The 12189-nt window shown below is 36.5% G+C and overlaps 1 non-coding gene across 1 annotated transcript; it reads right to left on the reverse strand.

Moving 5' to 3' along the window:
- Positions 1 to 11437: 11437 nt before the first annotated feature.
- LOC133820716 (small nucleolar RNA R71) lies at positions 11438 to 11544 on the reverse strand. The gene has a single exon (XR_009887117.1). It is a non-coding gene; the product is annotated as a small nucleolar RNA R71 (small nucleolar RNA).
- Between the last annotated feature and the right edge of the window lie 645 nt (positions 11545 to 12189).

Here is a 12189-nt window from a genome sequence, read left to right on the forward strand (position 1 = left end):
ATCAGTTTTAGACATAGGAAAAAATTTCAGTAAGAATTTATTATAAAGTTGATCCCATGTGGTTATAGACCCCGTGGGAAGGGAATTTAACCAAGCTTTTGATTTGTCTTTTAATGAAAAAGGAAACAATCTTAGTTTGACCGACTCATCAGAAAGTTTTTGAAATTTAAATGTTGAGCAAATTTCTAAGAAATCTTTGACATGCATGTAAGGATCCTCTCTATCTAACCCATAAAAAGATGGCAACAGTTGAATGATTGTTGGTTTAAGCTCAAAATGAGTAGCAGAAGTTGTAGGTAAAACAATGCATGAAGGAGCATTAGATGAAATAGGTGCAAAATATTCAAGCAAAGTTTTTTCAGGCACAGCATTTTCATCAACAATATTAGCAATAGGTTCCATGATGCTCAAATTTTTACTAACACTTTCAATTTCAAACAAAGATAAACGTCTTTTTACTAATCGTTTTTTAGAGTTACGTTCCCAATGATGCATACAATTTTCACAAACAAGGCAACAAGGATAATCTCAAACAAGCAATTTTCTGATGTGGAAGATCAGTTAAAACCGCAACCACAGAGCATACTTACAATTTTTAGAGATTTCACAACAATATAATTCTTATGGTTTACTTGTCCCCAGGCCTATTTGATTCCACTTACTCGCGCACTACTAACAACTCCCCGAGGTTAATTAGTAGAGGCGGATTGGGAATTTTGTTCAAATTTCCTTTAAGCAAAAATTGCTTATGGTGAAAGGAGAAGATTTAGGTTTCTTTTTTTTTTTCAAGTATTTTTCACAATATTACACTAAAATTTTATAGAAGACAAAGAAAAATGAGGCAAAAATTAAATAAGACTAAAATTTAAGCAAGAGTAGGGAGGCATAGCATGCCATCAACCATAACAAAATTAAGGTAAAAACTAGGAGGCACAAGTGCCATCAACTCAAACATAAGATAGAAGACTAGGAGGCAAAATTGCCATCAACTAGTAATTTGCGGAAATTAAATAACATAAAAATTACAACAAAATAAATAAAGAAAATTATAACAAAGGTTAGGAAGCACAAGTGCCGTCAACTAACAAAGATATAAAAGAAATAAAATTACAGCAAAATTAGGAGGCACAAGTGCCATCAACTATAAACATTAAAAAGATAGAAAAATTAGGAGGCACAAGTGCCGTCACTAAAAAAAAAAGCAATAAACATAAATATATAAATGAGTTTTTATTTTTATTTTTTATATATGGGTGGTAGAACCGTCCCAAATTTTTTTTTTTTTTTTTTTTTTAGATTTTATAGATATATATATGTATTTTTTTAGTTTTCTTTTAAGTGCAAAAAATTAAAATAACTAGTAGAAGAATTCACTAACCTTGAGATAAATTTCGTTTCTTTTCTCTTGCAACTCCCCGGCAACGGCGCCAAAAACTTGATAGACCCAAAACGGGTATGTTTAAAAAATTATAAATCGCAAGCGCACGAATCGTTCATATAGAATAATGATCTTGTAAGCAAGGATGTCGAACCCAAAGGAGTTGTCTAAAATCGAAAAGAGAAAACTATTTTAAATCAAATGTAATAAATTCTAACCTAGCTCCAAAGATTGATGAGTTTTAATATTATGAACATAAAATAAAAGATTGAAAAATAAAGCTATTTAAGAGATTAAAAATAAAGCAATAATGAGTTGAAAATAAGTGTTAAAAGAAAAGATTATTAAGATACTAGAATCCACAAAAGGTAAGTTTAATAATATTTATTAGTATATTGATTCCCAAGTTTTAGTGATAGTTAAAATAATTTAAACTATCATTTTCCAAAAAGATTTATAATTTTAAGCACAAATTTCTTATAAAAAGATAGGATTTTTCTTCACTTTTCAAAATTATAATTTCAAAGCATTTAGTGTAAATCAATCTAATGAAATAACAAATAAATCAATGAACATTATTTATGAGGCAAAACATAATATTTTTGTTCTAAGCATGGATGTGTACAATTTAATGACACATCTTACACAAAGAATAATATGTTTATGCACTAATGAAGAACAAAGTGTAAATATGTTCTAACAATCTAAAATACAAGATATTTAAGATGAAAGAAATTTATGAAGAAGAAAAATCCATAAACTTGTTGCATTACAAGGGAAATCAACATACAACATAAATATTACCTAGTTACAAGTTGCTTCATCATGATCTTAATAATCTTATGAAAAAGATTAGAAGCACATAACTAGAGTAGAAATTACAAAATAAATGACATGCATACTTGCAAAATGCTCTTGAAAAACCCAAAGGGGAAGAGAGGATGGTAGAGAGAAAATGGGAGAAAGGAAGACAGTAACCAAAAATTAAGCACCCTAAAATGGTCTTGAAATTCCATATTTAGAGCCAAAGTGAGATTATTAAAATAATCAATTTAAATTAATTAAATTGATTAGATTAATTAAATAAAATAAATATGGTATGTAGAGGTAAATTATAGGGTGTAATGATGATGTTGTGGTAAAAATGTGTAGACAAAATGGTAAAAAGTTGGCATTTTGGTCATAGGGGACAAGTGGTACATTTGGGCAATTTATGGGCTCAAGGGGCTGTGGGGTGGCTGTGAGACAGGCGGCTGGTGGCTGCAATGGGTGCCAGGCGTGAGAAGGGAACGGGCCCAAGTTAGGCCTGAATGGGGCAGAGGCCCGTGATGCATTTTGTGGAGATATGCTTGGAATGGAGGCTGGAGCTTTGTGGCATGGCAGGCGCTGCTGAGTGCTGGAGAAGCCGAATGCTGAGAGAAAATGGGACAGGTGGCAGCTGGATGGAGGCTTGCTGGAGGCATTGGAATTGTGTGATGCTGGCTGAGATGAAAGCTTGCTGCTGGGTCGTTGAAGGCGTGGAGGCAGGCTTCTTGGTGCTGTAGCAGGCAGGCCTGGGCTAGGAGATGGGCCTTGGTTAAGGCATTTCAAGAATGCCACTTTTATCATAGATTTCCTTTAAACAAAAAAATGCAAATTAATTTCTATAAAATAGTATAAATTAACTTCAAATAAATATTTTCAACATACAAATACATCTCATTAATTTAAAGAAAATATTAATTTAAACTTAATTTTTTTTTACACTTAAGTTGAATAAATATGCATTTATTTTTACCACTAAACACACAACAATAATTCAAATAATTAAATTACAACATATTACAATAAAATAACTATAAAAACATACAAATATATATAAAATCAAAATAAGCCCAATAAATTCAAAATTACTTTAAAATTTAATAAATCAATTAAAAACTCAAGAATTAAGCAACAATTAGCACATAAAAAGTGGTAAAATAACTCTATTTTGTAGAGTTATCATAATACTTAGTAGTTTACATGCAATTGATTTCTCCAAAACAATACATATAAACAGTTAGGACAATCCTAAATAATCATGTTTCTAAAAGATGCATGATTAATGAAAATTGTGTGGGGTTTCATGAATGGCATGTAATCGACTAATGCATGATCATGTTATCAATAAAACATTAATTAACATTTATTTAAATAAATACAATAAACAAATATATAAACAACAAATGATGAACCATGTACTATTGGCTATTTCTAAATTTAAAACATTTGAAAAAATAGAAATAAAATTACGAAATAGCCTTTAGGTGGTTTTTAAGAGTCCAAGAATGTTTCTTCTCTCTTTTAGGCTTTCTTGCTAATCTTTAGGAATTTGTTAGGCCCAAGTAATTAATTAGAAACTAACTTTCCAATTAATATATTTAATTAAAACTATGTTTTAATTAAATAATCAATTTTGTCATCTTTTTAATTTAGTTGAATTTAAATAATTAAATAATAAAATTCAAATAATTATTTAAACATAAGATAAAATATTTCTTTTTGATCAAGAAGGAAATGAACTTCATTAATCAACCAACCAGTACAACCAGACCGAAACTATACAAACAGAAATAACACTAGCACCCCACCCAACCTAAATACATTTTAATTTTGTCTATAAATCTTTGTTCCTGTAAGGTCATCTTCCTACTCTTTACAATGAATAATCTGTAATGAACTATACTCATTATTTCATTAGCTATACAATCAGCAGTCTAAGAAAAACTATCAAATATGCATCTATTTCGGTTCCTCCAGAGATTATACACAATAGCAGCAAGAATCATATTGTTGATAGATGGAATGATCCCTGTTCTTCTATTAGCAAGCCAATTAGTCCATCCAGTAAACTCTAAAGGCCAAGATCTAAACCCCATCCAGTTGAAGATTAAATCTGTCACCTTCTACGAAAGATAACACTCAAAGAAGAGATGAGTATGACTCTCATTATAGAGACCACAGACAGGACATGGTAGTGAATCAAGTGGAATACAAAACTTGATCATAATATCTCTAGTAAGAAGGTGAGAGTTCACAACTTGCCAAAGTAAATAGGAAGAGACATCTTGCACCAAACTGATTGATGATAGTTAACCTGTTGTTGGCAAAGAGAACTGTTATAGAGTTTAGAAGCTCTAAATGTCCTTGTTAAACCAGCAACTCTCACTTCAAATTGGCTAAATTTTCTCCTCAAGTGACAAAGTTTTCTCCAATACCAACTCGAATCTGATTTCAGCTTGTAAATCCAAAAATTAGAGTCTTTCAAATAGACAGAGTTAATCCACTTGACCCATAGCAGATCATGCTTTTCTGAAATGGCCCAAATATAATTAGCTAATATAGCTCAGTTCCAGTTGGAACCATCCCTGAAACCGAGACCACCATAAGCCTTTGGGAGACAAACTTTCTTCCAAGAGGCTATGTGAATCTTACTTCTATTACCATTGAGACCCCAAAGAAAGCCACGTCAAAGCTTCTCAACTTCCTTAACAACACTTTGGGGAAGCACAAATATGCTCATCCAGTAATTTCGAAGACCAAACAATACTGAATGAATCAGTTGGATTCGGCCTGCAAAAGACAGATGCCTACTCACCCAGGTATGTAACCTCAGTTTGATCTTTTGGATAATAATGCCACAATCCTCAAGTTTCCACTTAGTAGGCCGCATAGGAACTCCCAAGTACTTGAGAGGAAAGGACCCTTCAGTAAGCTGAATCTCATGAACTATGGTCTTTTTATCCGCTGCATTCACTCCCCCAAATTAAATGTTAGACTTGCTAGTATTAATATGGAGCCCAGTAGCAGAACTAAACTCCTCTAGAGCTACTTTAAGCACTTTAACAAAAGATTGAGTCCCCTGGAAAAATAAAATCAAGTCATCAGCAAAACAAAGACTAAGAAGTTTAAGGCTTTTGCACATAGGGTTATATCTAAATGTAGAACTTTGAACTGCCAGTTGAAGACTACGAGTAAGGTATTCCATTATTAGAACAAACAGAAGCGGAGATATAGGATCTCCTTGTCGCAGCCCTTTCTCACCATTGAAGCTACCTTAAACTCTTCCATTCATAAGCAACGAGTAAGTTGTGTTTTTTAAACAAGTCATAATCCAACCTATAAACCTCATAGGGAAGCATAAGGACTTCAATAGGTCTTCAAGGAACCACCGATCAACAGTGTCATAGCTTTGCTTAAGTCAATCTTGATGGCACATCTAGGAGAGGTAGTTTTCCTCCCATAATTCTTGATTAAATCTTGGAATATCAAGATATTATGAGCAATCGATCTACCCTAAACAAAGGCACCTTGGTTCAATTGAACTAAACCAGGAAGGACCTTGGCCAATTGGGAACACAAAAGCATAGAAATGCACTTGTATATTGTGGAACAACAAGCAATAGGCCTATAGTCTACTGCCCAAGCAGGGTTATCTATTTTAGGGATCAATGAAAGAGTTGTATTATGAAGCTCGACTGGAAAAATTCCCGTCTCAAAGAAATGACCAACTGCTCTACATATATCTCCTCCAATGTCCATCCATAAAACCTTGAAGAAAGTAGAACCAAACCCATCAGGTCCCAGGGACTTGATGATGGGAATACTAAAAAATGCAGTTTTGATTTCCTTATGAGAGAACGGTTTTAAGAGAGAAAGCTGATGTTCAATCGAGAGTTTGTTACCCATCTCAATACACTATAAGCATATCCTCATAGTGGCTGAGCTGGGGCTGCCCATAAAACTTCTAAAGTGGTCCAAGAAATGAGACACGACATCAGGAAAATTATCAATTAATCTACCTTGCTCATTTAGATAGGTGGCAATTCGATTCTCTTCTTTACGCTTTTTCAAGAAAGTATGAAAATAAGAGGTGTTCATATCTCCCTTTCTTAACCAAGTAATTTTGCTTCTTTGAGCAAAAAAACTGTGATACATTTGCTCCTGAACATTGAAAGCTACAGCAGCAACCACTTCCATCTCTTGGAAAACAGGGTCTCTAGGATGTTTTTGAGCTTGGAGTTGAGATTCCTGGTAACGATCCTTAGCTGCCTGATAGTTCACACCTATATCCCCAATATTATCACTATTAAACTTCTTCAATCTGTGTTTAAGCCTCATGGTCTTCAAGTAAATAGCCTTCAAACCAGTCCCATTAATCGACTTCCTCCAGTTGTCCAATACCACCTGTTTGAAATCTTTATGTTCTGTCCAAAAATTATAGAACGAAAATAGTTTAATACCTATATGCTCAAAAGATGTGGTAGAAATAATACAAGAAAAATGGTCAGAAACTGTTTCCCAACGAAAAATAGCTGTAGAATTTGGAAAAAAGTCAAGCCATTCCTCATTAGTAAAGACATGAACTATCTTATAGTATATGCGGGCTTGACCATCTTGGTTATTTGTCCAAGTAAAAAAAGAGCATGTACTTTTAAGCAGATCCACTTGATTCAAAGCAAGCCATTGAGAAGAGTCCATCAATTCCGAATTGGAAACAGATTTACCACCACTTCTATCCTTCACATTAAATATGGCATTAAAATCACCCAGGATAGCCCAAGACTTAGCAGGGAACTTAAGGCTGGTTATGCCCTGCCATAACCCCTTCCGTTCCTCCACTGTATTAAGCCTATACACAAATGTAGCACAAAAAGCATGTCTCTGACCAGCCATTTTAACAAAACAGTGAACATATAGTGAACATACTGATTGATCTCCTCTATAACAATAACCATCACAAAGATCTTTCTCCAAATGATCAATATTCTGCCTTCAATAACAGGACTGGAATAAAAATCCCAATTAATAAATTTATGAGCCATCAGCTCGGTGACTTTATTCCCCCTCATTTTTGTTTCCAACAAAGCACCAACCCCCACTTTATTGCTACTACAAATATCTAAAATAGCAGCATGTTTATTAGTACCATTCAACCCCCTCATATTCCAACTTAAAATATTGCAATTATCCATAAGAAAAATTGGTAGCAATATTACCTCTTTTCTCACCCTCCACCTGCCCTTGAAGCACTTCAAATGAATTTTTCCTATTCTGACCTTGTTCAGTCTGAACCTTAGCAGCCAAAATAATATCAGTTTCAGTTTGTCCATGTTTGGAATGAAGAACCACTTTCTTTGGAGTTTTCCAAGTATCACCACCGATTTTTTGTCCCTTAGTAGCATTAGTGGCATTAATAGATCCCTTAAACATATCAGGAGCATCAACCATGAGTTGTTTCCCTTGTCCATCCCCTCCTCTGTAGCAATTTTAGGCTAAACTTCCTTCTTGACCCACTAAGTCTTCATCCCCTTCCTACAGCCTGCCATGGAATGACCATATCCAAAGCAAGTCTTACACTTAATAGGAAGCCATTCATAATCCACCCCCTATTCAACAAGTTGACCATACTCATTAAGGTATTGTATAATCCGAGGAGGATTATCTGTTATATCCATCTCCACAAGAACCCTAGCAAATTGAACTCTAGATCGCTCTCGAGTAAATTTGTCCATGATATTCGGTTTTCCTATCGTGCTCATAAGAGAACTAAGACATTTGCTTCCCCAATATTGAAGGCCTAAATCATGCAGCCGAATCCACAGAGGTACTGATCGGATTAGTCTAACCGCATTGAGATCTGTAGTCCAAGGACAGATAATAACTGGTTTCCTGTCAAACTGAAGCATTCCATTTTCAAGCACATGATCTCGAGTAGCAACATCATTAAGCTTGACCATAGTTAGTCCCATAGTTATTCTAGCTATTTGAGCAATCCCTAAATGACCCCAAACTCTTTTGATGAACCCTTCGAACACAGCCATTGGGGGATTAGCACCAATAACCATGCAGATAACTGCAGAGCTCCAATTAGCATATTGGCATTTGACCTCTTCAATATCTACCTGAGCAATTTTCTTACCATCTTTGATCATTGGTTCAGCAAACTCTAGTTTTTGTTCACAAAACGAGAGCTTACATGCCGTGAACTGTTGCCATTGATTATGAGCCGATGCCTGATAATCTCCTTCCTCCACCTTATCTGCCCAGCTAAGAGGGTTCAAAGAAGGGGTAGCCATACCAAAGACCCGATGCACATCAACCTACTTTTTACTATCAACATTTTCCTTCGAATGAATCGCTTCAGCAATTAGGTTCAAACCTTTAATCGAAACATCATCTTCAAGGATCGCATCTCCAGCATCAGAGCCTTCCTGGTCATTTGACGGAGAGCCCCGAGCAACCGATTGAGTCATCGGCTTCCTAACCGACTTCTTCTTCTTCGCCATGGAAGAGAGAGAAGCGAGATCGTGAAGCTCCATAAGATAAAATCTTATCAAACTAAAAGATATTTATTTTTCTAATAAAAATAAAATAAGATAAATAAACTTTTAAATTCAAATAATTTAAAAAATAATTAAATAAAAGATAATTGCACATAAATAGGATTTAACTTAGCCACCAAGAATGGTGCCCTAGACCACTAGGGTCAGCAACACCATGGGAGCCAAGGGCTTGGGTTGGTGGCTGCCGTAGGCAATGAGGAAGGCACCTGGGGTGCGCACGGGCTGTAGTGGCGCAGACAGCAAGCGGCTGGGATGGGACATGTAACGCCCTGGCTACCCCAGAACAGTTACGGTGAATAGTAAACTGGAAAGTTGACTCGCTACCCGAGTCCTTTGGTTAAAAACGTGGTTCTAAGTGTTATTAACAGGCTAAGGTGGAAAACCAATAAAAAGGAAAGGATATATTTTATTAAGTATATAAACTGTTCATGAGCTCATCAAAACATCTACAAGTTATTTATAACACAAAATGGTCACCACTGTTTCAAATTTACAACCCTGCCGACCTAAGCAGCAAAAATAGGGTAAACCCCCTAATTCCTCTGAGAGCTCCTTGGCCGTGGTGGTCAACCGGCCGCATATGTACACATCACCACCTAAGCTCTCCACTCAAGGCTAGGTGAGCTTTTCTTTCCTTTTACCTGCATCACATAGCACCCATGAGCCAAGGCTCAGCAAGAAAACACAATATAGCCTGATATAATATCAATAATGATCATAATAATCATTCAGGACTATCAGTCCAAAATAGATAAGTGACAGTCACAAAAGTCACTAAATTGGGTATAGCTCCCTTTAGCCTTGTGATGATAGGGTCACCAGGGCTTAACAGATAAGTGAATCTTCACTAGCTTAAATAAGATAGGTGCATGGTGACTGGTCACCAACATAACCTTCCTCATGACCATAGAGTCATAACCCTGGAACATTGTTCCCAAGCCATGTGACGAATGGTCACCTAGGCCTTTGGCCCTAGCTCTCAGTAACTAGTCTTAGACTAGCCAAGCGCTTATAAGTTTCATCAACCTTAGGTTCGGTCCAACATTAATTCCTTAGAGCCATTCAATGCTGATATCGATTAGATCTAATCTTCATTTGGCCCTGCGTTCAGGACGCTTATGCCGTATCTGACTCTTAGGTCAGTGTCCCTGACTAGTCAGTGCCATATACAAGTAAACAACATTCACTAGCATTTAATATGCAATCCATGTCAACATTTATCAATAAACATGCCTCAATAACAATCATGCATGTCACATACACAGGCTGCAATTTTCTTACCTCTGATTCGAGCGAGAATGAATAAAAGAACGACCCTTGAGAACGATCTGACTTTTAGTCCTTTAGCGGTCACCTAGTCATAACCAATATGGGACACCATCAATAAAATGATAAACAAGGGTTCCCAAACCAAGATCTAGCCTCCAGGACATCAATCCCCACTAATCCGGGTAGTAGGATCGATCCTAAGGCCTAAAACCAAGTTTCCGGAGCCAAAACACTCAAACGGACTCAAACCTGTCCAAGGGCTGCGGCCCCCAGCCACAACTGAATAAAGGGCCGTGGCGCCCTATATATAGGGCCACGGCTCCCAGCAAGAACAAATTCTCCCACCTGCTTCTTTGAGCTAGGGCCGCGGCACCCCAAGAACAGGGCCGCAACCCCCAACCCAGAACCTTCCCAAACACGATTTCCAACATCCTAAAGCCTCCACAATCATGCCTAAACACTTCCAAATCATCAAACCAAATTTCCCAAGCTTCCCAGTGATCCAAAACCATCAAATCTCGAGGTTCAATCGAACCAAAAACTCAACGATTCACAAAATCAAATTCTAAGCTTAGAAACTCTAAAAACTCAATACTTAAAACTTAGATTACCTTTGATTGGATTGTTTCTCATCAAATCCTTCGGTCAAGAAGCTTCTAATCTTTCCTAGGATCGCTATGCCTCGATCCTCGCTTGATTCCGATTCCTAGAACTCAAGATTTCTTTGGAATTCTCCGAATGGTGAAATGAACTAACGGGAGGAGAACGAGAGGTTTTCTAACGTACGTTCTATCTGACAAGCTACTTCAAGCTTAAGTAACCTCAAACAAAACCTAGTGCTCGGGGTCCCGAAAACACCCCCGGGGACATTATAGTCAAAACTTCCAGAATTTCCTCCTGATCTCAATAACTCCCAATTAATCATCAAATAACATTCTCATAACTCAATATCCCAATAAAAGACCCCCGTTATGACAAAACCACTAATCCATAATATAAGACCGTCTCATGCTGAATAGCTCGAATATATCTCCATAATAATGGAATCTCATTCAAAAATCACAATATGCACCCAAATATACAAATATGCCCTCAACGGTCCAAATTACCAAAACACCCTAATAATCAAATGTGGACCCACATGCATGCATATAACATCATATTATAATATAATTCACATAAACATGCATATTATCATTTAATGGCATAATTAAACAGTTATGGCCCTCCTGACCTACTAATCCAGCCATTAAACCGCATTAGGGATTTCGAGGCATTACAGGACATGCTTGGGAGTGCCCCATTCTCACTGAGGGAAAGAGACAAGAGTTGGTTAAACTCTCTACATGCCAACTCTATTAGCACTTGGGAGGATCTAGCACAGAAGTTTCTCACCAAGTTCTTTCCACCATCAACGATTGCAAGGTTGATAGGAGAGATCAATAACTTCTTCCATAATGATTAGGAATCATTATATGACGCATGAGAAAGGTTTAAAGAATTTTTGAGAAAGTGTCCCCATCACGACATTGAGAAGTGGATGTTGGTCCACAATTTCTATAATGGGTTGTGCACTACTACGTGCACCATCATTGATGTCGCAGTAAGATGAGCATTCATAGGTGAAAGTGCTAATGAGGCTTATGTATTCTTGGAAGAAATCACCATGAATAACTGACAATGGTCTAATGAGCGAGCCACTCGTAACATAAAATTAGCTTGGATTCATGAACTAGATGCTATCACAACATTAACTACTCAAGTTGCCACCTTAACCAAGTTGTTGTAGAAAAATAATATTTCAGCTCAAGCCATGTAGATGCAAACGATGTGTGAAAGGCATGGAGGTTCTCATCTTCTTGTGTGCTGTATGGAAGCAAAGGTGAATAATTCTATCCCTATGGAGCAAGTGAATATACTGGGAAATTTTAATAGGCAAGCCAACAACCCTTTCTCCAACACTTACAACCCAAGGTGGAGGAATCATTCTAGTTTTCCATGGAGAAATAATCAGAGCCCTCAACAACAATTTCAGCAGCCCGTGTCTCAAGCTCCGCCTAAAGAAATGTCACAACCACCAGTTTCTCAAGAGAAATCTAATGAATTACAAGCTGGAATTTTGACCTTGACCAACACTCAAACTTAGTTCATGACTGAAACTAGAGCATCCATCAG

This window comes from Humulus lupulus, chromosome 2 (assembly GCF_963169125.1).
Source record: "Humulus lupulus chromosome 2, drHumLupu1.1, whole genome shotgun sequence".
Classification (NCBI taxonomy): domain Eukaryota; kingdom Viridiplantae; phylum Streptophyta; class Magnoliopsida; order Rosales; family Cannabaceae; genus Humulus; species Humulus lupulus.